Source organism: Leucoraja erinacea, chromosome 14 (assembly GCF_028641065.1).
Source record: "Leucoraja erinacea ecotype New England chromosome 14, Leri_hhj_1, whole genome shotgun sequence".
NCBI classification, from domain to species: domain Eukaryota; kingdom Metazoa; phylum Chordata; class Chondrichthyes; order Rajiformes; family Rajidae; genus Leucoraja; species Leucoraja erinaceus.
The window spans coordinates 28,932,243-28,951,021 of NC_073390.1; the positions used below are offsets into that span (position 1 = coordinate 28,932,243).

Here is an 18,779-nt window from a genome sequence, read left to right on the forward strand (position 1 = left end):
GGAGGCGGATCAAAGCTCAGTGATGGACGGGGAGGAGCTTGGTTTTGGGTCGTATCCAGCACGGTGCTGCCTCATTCCCCACCCTTTCCTGGACCGTGCCGGGCCGAGCCAGACACTAGCTTCATTTCCGCTTTCCTCCGCCATTCGGTGGCGGCTCGCCCTGTAAGGGTGCCCCCGTTCCTGTCTTTCCGTGCGGAGGCAGCTCGGCCCTCATAGCCGGTGCATCGGCCCTCCACAGCGGGTGAGTGTGCGCGGCAGCAGTCGGGGCCAACACAGCTGGGTTAGCGCCGCCGACCGGCACCTGTATAGTCCCTGCAGCTGCAGTCTGCCAAATATGTCGGGGTCACTCAGCGGGGTGAGAAAGGCTGTGGTCGGGGGAGGGTAAGGGCGCGAAGGAAAATGGATGTGCTGATGGGCAAGTGAATAAGTCGGGCGGTGCCTGGAATTAGTGTGTGTTGATGGAGAAGGGGTTGGATTCTCCCAAATTCAGGTTGAGGAGGAGGAAGAAGAAGTATGCCCGCTTGAGAGGGGAGGAGGTAAGGAATGGTCAGGTGGAGGGTCCCGGTGAACTTGGAGAGTGGGTGGGGAGGGAGGAGAGAGTTAGAGAGTAGTAGTGGCCTGGGGGGACGGGTGATGGGTGGGGGGCGCAGGGGAGGTGGAAGGAGTGGTCTGAGGGGAGGGGATGATGAGGAGGAAGAGGAGGAGGAAGAAGAGGGACGGGATGCCCGAGGTAGGTGCAAGAAGGAGAAATGTGGGTGCCAAGGGGGCTGCAGGAACAAGTGGAGTCGTCGTTGGTGACCTTAGGGGGTTGGAGGAGGGTTATGTGCCAAGAGTGGAGGAAGGGGTGTGGGAGCCAATGATCAGAGTGAGACGCGTCGATAACGCTCTCATCCGTGCTTACGATGGGGGTATTGTATGCAGTAGTAAACTGCGTAGAATGGATCTGTGTCATTCTTTGATTACACTACACTGGAAAACTTGGGAATACAATGGGGCAGTATAAATATTCACTTCAGCATAATCGGATGGTACCATTAAAAACTTCTGAACATTGTGCCAAACAACTGGGATGCTGAATCTTAAGAATTTTGTCTCATTTGTGAAGTGATATTGAAAGTCGGTTTGAGAGGTGTGTGTGTTGTGAACACATTAAGCTTTTGTAAAGAAATATGTTTTTGTTGGATAATTGAAGTGGCTGTCTAGCTGAGGGAAGTTTAGGATCAGGCAATGTATAAAAATATCCTCTTTCTGGTATTTTTTTACCAGATGTACGCAGTAAAATCTTGCACATGAAGCAGTTTGGTTTATAATGGGCATGTACTTACAGTCGTGTTGTCCGTTATGGAGCAGAGCTGAAGGTTCGTGTTCAATCAAAACTCTAATGGTTGATGAATTCCAACTCGGCGCACAGGCCTGAACTTGTACTTTTTTTTGTTTTAGTTCCTCAAAGTTACTCTGGCCGCTTGCTTCAAAATATAAGGATGTGAGAACAAATGGGCTGAAATTCTTGTGTCTCCTAATTGTAATAAAAATCAGCTGCAACCATAAAGCACTATTTGCTTTTATCTGAAAGTGCCGATGCATGAATGAAAGAACAAAGCAGCATTGATCTCGGACTTCTTTGTTTAAAGGGGATCTTACTGTTCTCGTCATGGATTATTTCATAGAGCAATAGCTCACAAGCATCAAGGAAATTACTTTTGTTTTCATATATTTAGTGAGAAATGATGGCCTGACAATGGTAATACATGCAACTTCGTGGAGTGTCATGGGACCTTGAATATTCGACTAACTGAGAAATTTAATATTGCTTTGTGGAAATAGGATCTCTAATATTGTAGCTTTGTTTCAAAACTGCAATGTGCGTGTATAATTGATATGCTTCAGTCCTCCAATTGGTCTTAACCCAGATCTTTTCAGAGGTGAGTGCTGTAGACTAATGGTATACAAGTATCCCATTTTTATTTTCATGAGGGGGGGGGGGGGGTATTGGGAGAATGCAGGAGAATGAGGTTAGGAAGGAGAGATAGATCAGCCACGAGTGAATGGCACAGTAGACTAGATGGGTCTAATTCTGCTCCTATCACATGAACTTATTGTTTTCATATCTTCCATATTTGTGTGCTAACTGGTCTTGTGTATTTAAGCAGTTTTTGGAGTCTTATAAAATGATTGTGTTGAGTGTTAGTTGGCTAACTTGGAGAGAACAATAATTGTTTGCAAGGCCTGGTGTTTGGTGTGTTATAAAAGCAAAATATTGTTGGTGAAAATTTGTAATATGAAGTCTGGAAAAAAGCAGATCAAGTAGCATCTATGATTAAACAATTTCAATTTAGATTAGGATTTTTTTTTTTTAATCAGAACCAGATATTAGACGGCTTCCCTTAAAAATGTAGTTCTCTATTTGCTCTACTTAACTGAAATTGCAGCATCTTTAGCCTGGGAGAAAATGAACTTTCACAAAATTATGCGTTGTGGCTGGGGAATAGCTAGCTGCACTGTTACACTGGCTCCTGAGAATGATTCTGTGCTGTCCATCTTGGAAATCAAAAGGGCGCGAGCTGGTTCAATGTCCTGAGAGTCTCGGGTGTACGTGTGTTGGGGCGATATGGACAATGGGTGAAGAGCATGAGTGTATTTGTAGAAAAGTGTCCTATTGTTTCCATGCTGGATTGTTGAGCATTGACTTGTTCCCCTGTCCTATGAGCCTTCTATGTAAATGTTCAGTTCCTTCAAGTTCCATGCTCGTGATTTTGTAGCTTGCCATCGCTCATCAGACTTGCATTTACGGAGGAGAGCTGTGACCTAGTATAAACTCTTCCTTCAAAAAATGTCCTGTGTTGTGGAGGCAGGGGTGAGGTTGACGAAGTTACATTGCAGAAAACCTGGTTAATTAGGGAGGAAAATTATTAGAAATAGGTCGACTGTTACACAGACAAAGCAATCGAGCATGTCTTTGGGATACCTTCCAGACTCTCCATGTGAGCCAGCAAGGTGGAGTGGCTGTACTTTATTTTCTGGTCACTGCACTTCCCATAATCCCGCAATGACTACACTTTAAAAGCACTTCAATGCCTGTATAGAGTACATTAGGACATCGTGAAAGGCTATTTCCAATGGCAGTAGTTTGTCCTTGTCTTTAGGGATAGTGCTGGCTCTGCCAGCATTAAATCCTTTTGCCCTGCCACCTGTCTAATAAAGTTCTGTGGTACTTGGCTCTGTTTTTTCACAGCCAGTTTTCTCGTCTGTTAACTTGGTGGGGTATCTATTTCCATGACTGGTGGCGGGGGGGGGGGGGGGGGGGACTAACTGGTCATTATGAACTGAAAATTGACTTTGGAATTGTTCAAATTCCTGATGATGGTGAAGCCTTCTGATGCAAGTCGAAGATATTGGATTGGTGCAGAACTGGTTTGGAGGGTATTGCTGAAATTAGATCAAGAAACTGGAGTAACTCGGAGAACTGTTCTCTGGAGAATTGAGTCTGTACCTTGAACAATTTATACAGTAGAAGAGGTTGGATGAGGTGCAAGTGAACCTCTGCCGAACCTGAATGAACCAATTGGGGTCCCTGAACAGAGTCAAGGAGGGAGGTATAGGGACAGGCAAATGTCTCCTGTTTGTTTTGTATCAAGTATAGTAGTTTAATGCAATCGAGTTTAGTACAAGCAATTCTTGAAAATGCAATACTCTGCATGGGCAGGGTTCAGGGTCATTTTGCTCAGATCAATCCTGCAGCGTTATCATTAGGAATAACAGAACATACCTCAAATACCTGACTTGCAAAGGTGGGGAATTTACTTTGCTGTGATTAGTTTCTCTGCTGCACCAAATAGTTTTGTTACTTTGCCTGGGCAGGATATCAATAACAGGAACTGACGGCTCTTTGTGGTGCTGTGTATTTGACGGCTTCCTCCTTTGGCTTCCACTGCTCTTGCATAAGTGGAAAGCTTTTAAGAGTAGGAAGGAAAGTTCAGTTCAAATGTTAGTCCTTTACCTGGAGGTAGCCAGAGGAAGACTGCACAACAGACCACCCCCACTACCTTTGGACTTTGTGCTTGTTAAAACTACTTGCATAACTGCAGAGCCTTTTTTCTTTGCTCAGAGTAAGCAACTTCCTTTTATCTTCAAATTACATGTGGCTTTTGTGAACGAGCTAATACATTTTTGAGATGGGAACGCCAACAGACTAAAGGTTAGTGTTATCTTGTGGCTGTTCGTTTTCGGGCAACCTCGAAAGGAAAGAATTGTCTGCTAACATGTTGCTAACAGGATATGGTCTGGACAAGCTAATTGCTTAGTGATTGTTAGAGTTTGTTCGTTTCTTTGAGATTTCATTTGAGTTTTGCTGCTATTTTGTAATGTACAAAAACTGATTTACACTTTTAATTTGGTGTCAAAGCTTTGTGCTTTGGCAAGTTGGTGGTTCATTTGCCACTGGTTCAGAATGTGGTTGGTGTGAATCTGTTCCAGCTTTCCACAGGATGATGATGAAAACCGACCTGTTCTGTCCCCGTTGGTGTTCATTTCTACATACCTGGAATTTTTCATCCTCTTTCCTTTAGCTGGCTTTCTAATTTTAGTGATTGGTGTGTCTAATCTAATTTAATCTAATCATTTTAGTATCTTATTGAACAAAACCGTCTTCCATGAATTTGCCATTCTTTGTAAGATTAAGATTATTACCCATTCCCTCCTTCTACCTCGAAGAAAGAGTTATTTCTAAATGGAATATGCAAGTTTGACATTTGGAAGTTGTATAGTTGCAGTTGAAATGGATGATGAAACTGACTTGTCTGCCTTGTGCAGTTTGGGAGTAGTGAAACATCTATGGGATTGTGGGGATTAATCCTTGTTCTGTGCTTGTTAAATGGTGTGAATGTAACTTTGTGTTACTAGTGCATTACTGATGTAATCATGGATCTCACAGAGTAAGGTGTAGGTTAGGGTTTTGCCAAAAGTCCAGACGCATTATGAATGGGCAAATAAATACCGAGAATGCAAGATAAAGTATAATTCTGGGTCAGTTGGCCTTGGATTAGAGCAAATTGTGGGTTTGAATGTTTCAGGCCTCTACACTTGAGTAGGTTCTTATTTGGGTATAATGCCAATGGTGTTCTGCTCTGATTGAGATGTAATTTTTCTTTTTGTAATGAGGTGTGAAATGACCCAGTTAAATTTTCTGAATTCTTCCTCCCACCTCATCTATTTGTGAAAAGCGCAAGAAGATGGGCTGGCCTCAATTTTTGTCTGTCTGTGGGATGTTATGATTGCATAGCTGACAGCATTTTGCATTCTTTGAAGAGATTTCAGTATGTTGATGCAAGTCTTGACGGAGTAACCTAGCATTTAGCATTTCTGATGCTACCCCAACTGAGTTGTCAAAATTAGGATACAGCTGTTGTAGAACTTGTGTTTAGGCCACATGGGCATTGAATGTACTTGAAACTGGTCTTCCAAACATGATCTTAGTGGACTATACAGCATTATAGGAAACCATAGAGCCTTGTAGCTTATAGCCATATGATAGCTTTATAGGATAATCCGGGGAGTCTTACTCCTTGGAGATCCGCAAGTCCTTTCCCTTCTAAACAATGCTTTGGTAAATATCTGAAAGGTTTTTGGACCTGCCTTGGAGCACTCACTATGTGATACCATTTCACCTCGTGCCGCTGTCAGTTCTTTTGCTGATCACCCTCATTCTGTGGCTCCTAATTCCTGACCCCTCTGGGGACTGTTTCTCTCGATCTGCCATCGGTGATACTTTTTAATACCCCTGTCATTACAGCTTTCTCTGTTCCAAGAAGAACGTTTCCAGTCTTTCCACATAACTGAACTTTCTGATCTGTGAAAAATGTTGATACATTTCTTCTGCACCCTTTTAAACCAACTTATTTTTTGTGAATGTTTTGCCATCTGATTCTCCACACCTCTAAGCAGCTGACTCTCTGTGCACTTCTTGCGCAAGTACCCAGGCACATTTCCTGTTGTTGCTTTCCAAGTGAGGAGGCGTAAAGTAATTCTCTTGGAAGTTGGAACTTGCCTTAACGTTCATATAAGAGGATTCTTTGCATATAAAATCTCTTATGAGAACGCAGTTGTATGTGCAAAATATCAGAGCACACATGCGATGTCATTGGGCTGAGAGATTTTATTCTGAAAAAATATGTTGTAACCAAGGTTCACTTTCTCTTTCGTACTCCCAGACATAATCCTGGAATGGTAATGGGCCTGTCCCACTTAGGCAACTTTTTAGGCGACTGCAGGAGACTATGCAGTCGCAACCTGTTTGAGGGTGGTTGGCGGGTAGTCGCATTCATGGTCTTGAGCAGTTCCTGCATTCTGGGAACTAGTTGTGGCCTCATAGTTGCCACAAATATTTCAAAAATTAGTGGCGACCAGAATGAAGTCGCCATGGAGAGTTGTGAGAATTCTCGTGCCGTAGGTGGGTTACCAAGAGGTCCTAGTGGGTTGCCAGGAAGTAAAAGGTTCTCGTAGGTTGTAGCCTGTGCTGACCGATGAATCTCATTGGAGAACCAAGGATAACCGACTGGCAATGTTAATGTCCGCCGAGCTTCACAGCCGTATATCTCAGGCTTCTTAAAAGTTGTCCCTACTCCTTGTTCCATTGAGACCAGTAGCTCTGTTTGTGCTTCACTTGAAAGGCTATTCTTCATTTGGGAAACTAACCCATGGTGCAAAAAAGAGACTGCCGGCTCTCCTGGATTATCAGCCACAGAATAATTTTGTGTGTGTTTCAGGATTAGAATCCTTGCTTCTGCATTACTGTGCACACCTGCCTACTTTATCACCACATATACAATCTGTGAATCATACCTTTATTTCCGTCAATGTGCATTGTTGCATTGAACCCTGGGGATTTGAAGGAGCTAATTTTTGGTACTCCTTGTGAGAATCCCTCCTCTGGGTTTCTTATCTCTCCGTATGAAAGTGACTCAGTGGGCCATCTGTGTCATTATGACTAAAGTAATCTATCACTCTTGATTTCCCTTGACCTGTGAGTTCAGTTTGAGAACCACGCCTGGTTCCATTCTTATAGGCCTGTCCCAGTTAGGTGACTACAGGAGACTATGCGGTCGCCACCTGTTTGCGTGTGGTTGCCTAGGAGTCGCCTTCTTGGTCCCGCATTCTCGGAACTAGTGTTCAAGAAGGAACTGCAGATGCTGGAAAATCGAAGGTAGACAAAAGTTTTGGAGAAATTCAGCAGGTCAGGCAGCATCTATGGAGTGAAGGAAATAGTAACGGCTTCATTCTGGTCTCTGCTAAGATTAGTGGTGACCAAAATGAAGCTGCCTTGGAGAGTAGCAAGAATTCTCGTGCCGTATGTGCAGTGGTAGTGGGTCGCCAGGAGGCCGTAGGTTGTCACCAGTGCTGACCGGTGAATTTCATTGGCTCATTGTGAGGGGAAAAAAAAGTAAACAGTAGTTTTCAGAACCAACGATAATGTTAATGTCCGCTGAGCTTCACAGCCGTGTATTCCCTGGCTTTTTAAAAGTTCTCCCCATCCCTTCTCAATGACTTAAGTGACCGTACACTGTGCTTTCACTGTCTTAATTACAGCGCCAACCTTCCTGTTCATCGTGGTGTATGTCTGTATCACATTGGCTTTGCACCGTGTGAATTTCACTCAGACAGCGCTCCCCCCGCTTGCCCTGTCCCTCCGCTGCATAACAGGCTGGTGAAGGAAGCGATGTGTGTATATGTTCCACTCTGTGACAGTTGCTGGTTTTTCAGGCCACTGCTGGTGACTTGACTGCCTGCGACCCCCCCCCCCCCCCCCCCCCGGTATGTATGTGTGTTCTACACTGAAAAGTCGCCTAAGTAGGACAGGCCCATTAGTTGCACATTTGTAGCCAAGTAATCACCAGCTTTGTTGTTCTTCCACATGTTACTGTTATTTTCTGTCCTCCTGTATACACCCTAGACTACCTCTGCCTTCCGATGTTCAACTTATTCTATTTACATACTCTAAATATTCAGATTGCTTGGTCAGTAATCACACCACATTTAAAAGATTATACTTCAATTTTTGAGAAGAAAAATCTTGATTTTATCAGAAAAATATAGATTGTAGTAGAATATGGGAAGAATGATAAAATCCTTGTAATTCAGCATGGAAACGGGCCCTTCAGCCCAACATGTCCATGCTGATTAAGGTTCCCTACCTAAGTTAGTCCCATCTGCCCTGCCTTGCCCCATCTCTCTAAGCATTTCTTATCTATGTACATGTCCAAACATCTTTTAAATGTTTTTATTATATCTACCTCAGCTAATTCCGTTGGCAGTTCTTTCCATATACCCATCACCCTCTGTGTGGTGTAAGTTTCTGTTTGGGTTCCTATTTAAATCTTTCCCCTCTCATCTTAATTTTTAATTTTTAATTTCCCTACCCTGGGGGGAAAAAGACTCTTCTCCCTATCTATTCCCACCATGATTTTACACGCCTCTGCAAGATCAAACGTCAGACTTCTGCGCTCCAAGGAATAAAAACCTAGTCTGTCCAGCCACTCCCTGTACAGGTTCTCGAGTCTTGGCACCTTCCTCGTAATCTCCCTTCACTCTTTACATCTTAATGGCATCTTTCCTGCAGCAGGGTAACCAAAACTGAACATAATACACCAAGTGTGGTCTCACCAATGTCTTGAATAACTGTAACATAATGTCCTAATTTCTGTACTTGATTCCCTGATTGATGAAGGTCAGGGTGCTAAAAGCCACCTTTGCCACTCTATCTCCCTGTGACACCTCTTTCAGTGAACAATGTACTTGTACTCCTAGATTCCACTGCTCTACAACATGACAACAGCCTTGAGCTGCTGTATCTTTTAGTGGGATGCACAGATTCCATTTGAGAACATGGGCTAACATGAGAACATGGGCTAACATGATTCCATTTGAGAACATGAGCTGACAGCAAGAGAAGCAGAGACTTGGCAAATAGATTTGATCCCTGTCAGCCGATGAGTCTTGACATGCAAGGCAGCTGCAGAGCACCAGATTCCAGTAGTGCATGGATGCCTGCCTATACACAGTGTTGAGGTGGGGAGAAGTATTCAACTCATAGCCGCAAGCTTCTACGTCTGACGTGATGTGACTTGTTTAGTTGTTTCTTTTTCATTAACATCTTTCATCACAAAGATAACACACCTGAAGGGAAATCTATGAATCAGGCTTGATTGGAATCCTAATGGAGCCCTGGATTCCTTCCCTGGATTGCAATAAAATTTGAGGAATCCGTAGTTGAGAGAGTTCAATTGATACCAATTGAAATCTGTTTCTGCAGGTGTCGACGACTATTTAGTCCAAGTGGCCATTCTTTGTATGCAAGTTACTTTGCCTGTCATTTGGTGCCGCTGCTGTTGATGGTATTCAGGAGGATTTCCCACCCTTACCTATAAAGTATACAATGTATCATTCTCCTTTGTTTAACTTTATTTAACTTTGCATGTTTCTATTCAATTTGCCTTATCCTCTCCACCTGGTAGCAAGTTCTGCTTTCTAACCACATTATGATTGAAGTAGTATCTCCTAATGTCCCCTTCAAATTTATAAGCAATCACAAATTTTGGATTTCTCCCAAGAAATGGTAGGCAAAATATACTTCCAGGTCAAACACTTAAGTATCAAAATTTTAATAAATCTGTTTACTTTAGAGAAAAGAGCTCTGGTTGGTGCAGTCTTCATTAATGATATCCCTTTCAATCATTTGGATCTTCTTAACTTCCCCATAACCTGCTCGTAGAGCCAAGAACCTTCCACGATGCGCTGTGACTGAAATAAGATTTGAAACCAGCTTAATTAATTACTATGATTTTCATTCATAATTTTGAATTGCATTTTCCCAGAGCTCTGGATGGTGCTTTAAACTAAATAGTACTGGGTGGGTTTGCAGGAGGGGGTTCAACAAATTGGAAATGTATGAATGAAGTTAAAAGAAAAGAGATCACTGGAGAGGTTACTGAAGTCCCCAGAAGAAGTAATAGGACTAGGACAAAGTTCAAAAATGTGTTGACTCCAAAGTCAGGCAAAATGGGGACCAATTTGAGAAGAGGGGTGGCGAATACTGAACTCAACGTGTTATATTTGAATGCTCATGGTATATGGAACAAGGTGGAAGAGATAGCACAGTTAGAAATTGGTAGGTATGGTGTTGTGGACATCATGCAGACCGTGATGGGAGTTATATAGGCCACCGAGCATTGCCAGGATGTAGAGCACAAATTACACCAGGAGATACATTCGGCGTGCAAGAAAGGCAATGTTACAATGGTCGTGGGGATTTCAATATGCAGGTCGACGGGGAAAATCAGCATCTTTAGATATATAAAAGAGGCAAGGGTGGACATTGGACCACTGAAGAATGACACTGGAGAAGTAATGACGGACGAACTGAAGATTTTTAAGAAGGAACTGTAGATGCTGGAAAATTGAAGGTAGACAAAAATGCTGGAGAAACTCAGCGGGTGAGGCATGTAAGATGGCGGCGCCTCGCGGCAGCGGCCTCTGCAGTCCTATTTTAATTGTTGTCCCGTTCAATGTGTAGTTTGCTGTGGTTTTTATATTGTTTTAACTGTGTATATGTGGGGGGTGAGGGAAACTTTTAAATCTCTTCCCTGCACGGGAGACCCGACCTTTTCCCTGTCGGGTCTCCGTTGTCGTTAGGGCCTAGCACCGTGGAGCGGCCTCCAGCTGGAACGACCTGGGGGCTTCAGTCGCGGAGCCTGCAGACTTACCATCGTAGGGCTGGTCGGCCTCGGAGTGTGGGGAGCTGTGGTGGCGTACGGCTGCGACCAGACTTTGGGGCTTCGGAGGCTCCAGCTGCAGGCCTGCGGACGGTAACATCGGGAGCTCGCGGGTCCCTGGTGGGAGACCGCTTTTCGGAGTTCCAGCGGCGGCAGCTTCCCCTGCCCGAGTTGCGGGACTGAAAATGACCTAGAGCGGGGCCTGACATCGCCCGGCGCGGCTTTAATGGCCGCGGGACTTGCCATCGCCCGCCGGGGGCTTTAACATTGGGAGAGGATGGAGAGCAGGGGAGAGACAAGACTTTGCCTTCCATCACAGTGAGGAGGAGATTCGCTGTGATGGATGTCTGTGTGAATTGAGTTGGTTGCGTGTCTTGTAAAATTGTTTCTTTTTGTTGTATGGCTGCAGAAACCAAAGTTCCTAACGGAAAAATAAAGTTAATTGAAATTGAAATTGAAATTGAAATCTAAGGAGTGAAGGAAATAGGCAACTGAAGAAGACTGAAGAAGGGTTTCGACCCGAAACGTTGCCTATTTCCTTCGCTCCATAGATGCTGCCTCACCAGCGGAGTTTCTCCAGCATTTTTGTCTACTGACGAACTGAAGATGTTTTTTTTATGTCAGTTATATTGGAAGACATCAGCAACATGCCAGGAATTGAAGAGTCAGGCAGGGTAGTTAGTGGAGTTGCTATTACTAAGGAGAGGTGCTTGGGAAGCTAAAACGTCTGAAAGTGGACAAGTCACCTAGAATAGATGGACTACACCCAGGGTTCTGAAAGAGGTAGTTTTAGAGATTGTGGAGAGATTAGTAGTAATCTTTCAAGAATCACCAGAGTGAGGAGTGGTTCTAGAGGACTGGAAAATTGGAAATGTTACTCTGCTGTTCAAGAAGTGAGCCAGACATAAGAGAGGAAACCATAAGCTGTTTAGCCTGACATCAGTGGTCAGTAATATTTTTATGGTCCATTATTATGGATGAGGTTTTGGTGTACCTGGAAGCACATGATAAAAGGGGCAAAAGTCAGCATGGTTTTGTTAAGGGGAGTTCTTGCCTGACAAATCTGTGGGAATTTTTTGAAGAAATAACAAGCAGGATAAAGAATGTTTACTTGTATTTTCAAAAGGTCTTTGATAAGGTGCTGCACATGAGGCTGCTAAATAAGATGAAAGCCCACAGTGTTAGAGGGAAGATACTAGCATGGATAGAGGATTGGCTGAATGGCAGAAGGCAAAGAGTGGCAATAAAGGGGGCATTTCTGGTTGGCAGGTGTTCCGCAGGGGTCTGTGTTCAGTCCACTTCTTTTCACATGTAATTAATGATCTAGATTATGAAATTGATGATATTGTGGTTAGGTTTGCGGATGATACGAGAATAGGTGGAGGGGCAGGCAGTGCGGGGAAGCAGAAGGATTTGGACAGTAGGAGAGGGTTTAGAAGTGGCAGATGGAATAATACCGCAGACTAAAGCGTGCGGTCATGCACTTTTTTTAGCAGGAATTAAGGCATAGGCTATTTTCTAAATGGGGAAAGGATTCTGAAATTGGAGGTGCAAAGGGACTTGGGAGTGCTAGTGCAGGATTCCCAATAGATTAATTTGCAAGTTGAATTGGTAGTAAGGACGTCAAATGTAATGTTAGCAATGACATTATCAGAATGTCATAGGGCTGAGCATTTTGCTGATGATTGAATTTGCGCATAATGATCTTATGAAGGGAAGATTCTTGACAAAACAATGGATATCCTGTTAGACTTGGTATGGTAAACTCCATTCTTGTCAATAGGCCGCTTGAACTTTTCTTTGTGCATTTAAATACAAGAATGAAAATGTCGTACATGAATCATACATGATAGGACTGCATCTGTGCAGTTTTGGGATCATTACTTTAAAGAATACACTCAACCATTAAAGAAGTGCAATGATGATTCACTTGGCTGATTACAGGGGTATTGAGTTTGCAATACAAAAAGTGATTGAATATGCCAGATCTATTTCTAAAGTTATGGAAGAACTTGTAAATTGTACAGACCTTGAGGGGCTGGATAGAGGGTGTATGCTTTCCCTGGTTGATGAGTCCAGAACCATTGATTCACTTTTTTTGGGCATGACATTTGTTAATTCGGTAGTGAAGCTTTGGAATTCATTACCCTGGCACAGTATGAAGGCCGTCATTCAGCCCATTCAGAACTTTTCTGAATATTAAGACAATCAAGAGGCACAGGGATAATGCAGGAAAAGAATGTTAAAGTAAAACAAAATCAGCCATGATCTTAATGAATGGTATACAAGACTTTAAGTGGCAAATAGCTTCCTGCTGTTATGTGCTCGGGAGTTTTCTAATAATGCAGTTTTACAAGAATTTTCAAACCACACAACACCAAAATACCAGCAAAGCCGACTCCTGGAGGAACTCGGTGGGTCAGGCAACATTTGTAGAGGGAAATGAACAGTCAGTGTGTTGGGTGTAGACACATTCTCTGGTCTCTGTCCAGAGGAAGAGTCTAGACCTAATATGCCAGCTGGCCATTTCCCTCCTCGGGTTCCAGCATCTCGAGTCTTGTGTCTACAAAAAAACCCACTTGTTTCATTCTCTTTGAAAGAATTACAACAAACAAAGTTACATGTTAATCGAGTACCTTTAATTTTGTGCGGTGTCTCTCGGCACTGCACTAAAGTTATCAGGCAAGGTTTGTTAACAGATATCCAAAAGCTTAATAAAAAAGGTAAATTTGAAGAGCATCTTTACAAAATGTATGGGTTTTGGGAGGACTTCTGAGCTCGGGCAATTGTTGTTTGAAAGCATGAACATCACTGGTGGAGCAATAAAATCGGAGGATAAAAAAAACATAAATAGAAGCAAGAGTAGATCAACTCCCATGGATCTGCTCTAAATCAGCATCACTTTCTAGTGTCTTTCTTTCACGTCGCAGCGGCCTCTGCAGTCCGTTTGTCTTTTTGTTATTTTTTGTCCCGTTTTAATGTAGTTTTTATTATTTTTTTGATGGGGTATGTGTGGGTGGTGGGGGGGGGGGGGACTTTTAAAATCTTTCCCCTGCACGGAGAACCTGACCTCTTCCCAGTCGGGTCTCCGTTGTCGTTGGGGCTGCAACGTGGAACGGCCTCCAGCAGGAACGTCCTGGGGCTCCTGTCGCGGAGCTGCGGAGCTATTCACCATCATGGAGCTGGCCGAGTCCGGAGCGGGAGGAACGGTGGTGGCGCGCTGCTGTGACCCGACCCCCGGAGATTCGGAGGCTTACCGCAGGTCTGGCAGACAGGAACACCGGGAGCCCGCGGGTCCCTGGTGGGAGACCGCTTTCGAGGCTTCTGCAACGGCGACTTCACCCGCCCGAGTCGCGGGGTCGAGGATGACCTGGAGCGGGGCCTTACATCACTGCCCGGCGTGGCTTCAACGGCAGCGAGACTTAGCTAGAGCCCGCCGGGGGCTCCAACAACAAGACCCGGAGCGTGGCCTTGCATCGCCCAGCGTGGCTTTAATGGCCGCGGGACAATTGCCATTGCCCGCCGGGGGCTTTGACTCTGACATCGGGTGGGGAATGCAGGGGAGAGAAGTTTTTTTGCCTTCCATCACAGCGAGGAGGAGATGCGCTGTGATGGATGTCTGTGTAAATTGTGTTGTGTCTTGGATCTTTTTTTTCATGTATGTATGACTGCAGAAACAACATTTCATTTGAGCCTCTATGAGGTTCAAGTGACAAATAAATTGTATTGTGTAGTACTTGGCTTGTATATCTTGGTTTCCTTTAAACCCAAGAAAAATCATGCTCAACCTTAAACATACTAGTAACTTGGTATCTGCAGCCCTCATCGGTACATTTATTTTAATGATTTACTGTCGGGGGGGGGGGGGGGGGGGGGGGTAAATAAGAAATGTCTTCAAACTTGAATGGCTTACCACCTACTTTAGGACTACAATTCCATTCATTCCAGATGTCTGGAGCTTGGGAGCTATCATCCTTGCACTTTCCTGGGAAATTCTGTAATTTTATAGGCTTCAAAATTCTGTAAATTTATAGGGCTTGAATCTAAAGTATAGTAAGTGTACTGCTTAATCTCTCACCAAAAGGCACCCTCTTCTCTCTCCCCCCCCCCCCCCCCCCCCCCCCCCCCCCCCCATCATGTCTGAATAAACCTGGTGAGCTGTAATTACACTCCCTGTAATTAAAATATGCCCTTCCTTGGATGTGGAGCCCAGAGATGTGTATAATATTGCTAGTAGTCTCACTAGTAGTGCCTTGTATATATTGGAAGTATGATCATTTCTCATTTATACTCAAATCCAGTGCATTTGCAACCCTAATTGCTTATTGAACCACAATGTTAACTTTCCATGTTTCTTGTAGAAAGACATCAACAACCTTCTGAACGGCACCATTTTTCAATGAATCACAATTAAAAATGTTTTTTTTTTTAAGTAGCCTATTGTTTTTTTTAACCAAAACAGATGACCACATTCTTCCACTGCAAGTCCATCCAACTCATTTGTTTAGCTGCTCTAAATTACCCAAATATCCCACACAATTTGTACAGCTACTAACATTATATCATCAGAAAAGGAAACTGGGTTTGGTACATTTGGTCCCCTCAACACTGAACCCTGCAGTATTCCATTAATACCTCCTTCCTATCTGTGAATGGCACATTTAACTCCCACCAGTTTAAAATCTATTAACCAGTCATCAACTGATGGCCAAATATTGCACCTAATTTAGTGCATTCAATTTTTGCTCATCAAGCTCATGTCAGGGCTTATGGAAATTCAAATAGACGATATTCACTAGTTTTCCACTTTACCTGTTGTAATGGTAACAACCTAGTTATTGTGTAGAAAAGAACTGCAGATGCTGGTTTAAATTGAAGGAGACACAAAATGCTGGAGTAACTCAGCGGGACAGGCAGCAACTCTGGAGAGAAGGAATGGATGACGTTTCGTGACAAGATGAGACTGAAGAAGGGTCTCGACCCGAAAAGTCACCCATTCCTTCTCTCCAGAAATGCTGCCTGTCCCGCTGAGTTACTCCTGCATGTTGTGCCTAACCCCGTTATTGTGTTACATTTGTCACATGACTTCCTTTCCTAAATCCTTGTTGACTCTGCCTAGTCCTATTAATTTTCTAAGTGGCCCATTATCACTTCCACAAGTTATGTCATGCTACAAAAGGTTTGCAACTTCCTATTTTCTCCCTTTATTAGATGCCAAAGCATTTCTCACTCGCTCGCACATGCCTACATGTAGTAAAGATACCTGCTTCTACCACGGTTTAAAAAAAAAACGTCTTTCAAATCCCCTATCCCTTAACTCCAACCTATGCCTCACGTACTTTTTTTTATCCTTCATCAGGTCATGAAACAAATCACAATGATAAAACAAAAAGTTTAGCCCCAACGTGTTGTGATCAGAAGGCTGCGTGTTCACCTCATGTCAGGGTCAAACTTTGTTTAATGACTTCGCAGATTAATTTCCCTCCTGGGATAAATAAAGTTCTATCATATTGTGTCCCTCTGACTTCTCTGCTCCAAAGAGAATGGCCTATCCAGTTTTGCTTGTGAATGAAACATTCCATCCCATACAACCTCCTGGCGAATCATCTCGGCACCCTCTCCAGTGCTTCCTATATGCCCCTTGTTTGATTAAATCTGCACACTACTTCAGCTGTGACCCTACTAATGCTTTTGAAATTGTACTGTAATTTTCTTGTATTCTATGTCCAGGCTAATAAAGGCAAGTATTCCATGTGCCGGAGTAAGCATGCTACTTATCTGTGCTGCTGCATTCGCGAATCCCTAGAACAAACTAAAGTCTTTCTGTTGCTCAATACTACTTTGGGGTGCAATTCAACCTGGCTTTATTACACCTCCCAAAATGTTGCACCTCAAATTTTCCAGGATTAAATTCCATTCCTGCCAACTGATCAATATTGTTATGGACTAATCTATTCAAAACGACATCATGGAAACCTGGAACTCTTTTTTTTGCGCTGTTTTCCATGTGAATCTTTGCCATAGCCCTGACTGTAGACCCCCACGTCAATTGAATTACCTCTGAAAAATTAAATCCAATTCCTCCAACAGTGCATCCTTATGACAAAGCCACGCTGACTATCCCTGGCCAGTCCTGCCTTAACTCCAAATTAATCCTAGCCCTCAGTTTTCTTCGATAAGTGACTGTCACACTCACCTACCAGGAGTTTAGCATGAATGGGGATTATGCTAATGCAGGTAGTTCTGTCTTCCACACTAGTTGTACCTTAGAAGCCCCGTGTAATGGAAAATCACATGGCCAAAACCAATTTTGTTTAATTTAGAGAGAGAGAGGGCGTGGAAACAGGCCCTTTGGCCCACTGACTCGCACCGACCAGAGTTCCCCGCACATTAACGCTACCCCACACAAACAAGCGAAATATTTTTTTAACATTTATACCAAGCCATTTTACCTACAAACGCATGTCTTGGAGTGTGGGGGGGAAACTGAAAACCCACGCAGGTCACGGGAGAATACAAACACTGTGTGCAGACAAGCACCAATAGTCAGGATCGAACCTAGGTCACTGGCAATAGCAACACCACCATGCCGCCCTCTAGTCAGTGGAGTCATGATCAGTGGAAGAAATGGAGGTGGGAGTTAGAGAGTTTGACACTCAATAAGTTATTTTTCCAGTAAGATAAAAAAAATTAAATGTGTTTCCAGTACCTGTAGTTATAAATTTTTCTTGAAACTGCGCTAAAAGTATGAAAGATTGTATGTTACATTGTTTAATAAAATATAATTACACAAGTGTGAATAATGCAATTGCCTATAAATTTCCAAAATAATTATCTTAGTCTTCTGCAGTGAAACTGGCAGCCTTAAAGCCCTCTTCCACGGTACGAGTTCATTCCAAGAGCTCTCCCGAGTTTGCCCTGATTCGAACTCGGAGATTTACGGTAATGGCTACTCGTCGGTACTCGGGGCTCTCGTGGACATTTTTCAACATGTTGAAAAATCGTCATGAGTCTTCCCGTGCTTACCTGCCGTTAGCGAGTTGTCCCGATTACCTGCTGTTAATGTTACGAGCCCCTAAGAGACGTCCCTGAGCTCTGACGTACCCGCTACGTTCATTCTCCGTGTTTACCACGAGTTTGATTTTTTTTAAACTCGGGAGAGCTCTTGGAATGAACTCGTACCGTGGGACAGGGCTATAAGTTCTTAAGAGACAATTGTGTTACAACCAATTCGGCTCGTGCAATACAAATGGTGTTCGCTGATCCATCCATCGCATTGTATCCAATTTACGTTCTGGAAATTTGTGTTATAGTGGAACAATTGATAGCTGTATTAGGTGGATGCGAGGAAAATAAACATTGCTTTGTTCTATTTCTTTACCGTACCCAAATTGAGTACAGTAAAATTGTGATAATGTGGACAGCTTTAATGCCTGCAGGGAAACTAATTTCCCTATTGTGATTTTTGAATGACCTGCATGGAGACTGGAGCTAGAGATGCAACAGGTCTTTATTCAACACAAACAGACATGCAGAGGAGATGAGGAACTTGGTAGAGTTTCTCATCTCAAAGTACAGAGGTTTTATTGACCAAGCAAAATGATAACAGCTGACAATCAAAAGTAAAAATGTGATGTGCTGAGTCATAAGTAGCCAGTCTTGAACCTTGATCACCATCTAAGTGGTGCCATAACCTTAAAGTCCCCACAAGTCTTGAACCTTTGCATCACCTTAGAAACATCTAAGTGGGAGTGCCCATATACCTTGGCTGAATGCAATCCAGTCAATAGAATCCCACCACAAGACATCTAACTCCCTCTTAAATATAGCCAATGAACTGGCTCGTGCATAGAGTTCCAGATACCGGATCTTTTTATTTCCTCCATATTAAGCAATGAAATGCAATATATTCATCTTGGAATTTTGTAAGTTTCTATAAGGAGAGGTACTTTATGTATAAGGAATCTAAGCTCTGCACATGGCAATAATGATTTGGAACCAAAACTAAGGTGTGTT

General features: G+C 43.4%; 1 protein-coding gene across 6 annotated transcripts in view; it reads left to right on the top strand.

The window, feature by feature from the left end:
* The window catches only part of LOC129703482 (serine/threonine-protein kinase PAK 2-like), a 56,313-nt gene that overhangs the window by 5,986 nt on the left and 31,548 nt on the right, over nt 1–18,779 (top strand). The window contains exon 1 of one of the 6 annotated variants that reach the window (XM_055645993.1): nt 77–241. The exons of 2 other annotated variants lie outside the window; for them this stretch is intronic. The gene's annotated coding sequence lies outside the window, so the exon portion shown is untranslated. Of the gene's footprint in view, nt 1–76; nt 242–408; nt 537–3,919; nt 4,196–18,779 lie in introns of those variants that run through there. 3 more of the 6 variants (XM_055645997.1, XM_055645994.1, XM_055645998.1) reach the window with 3 other exon arrangements.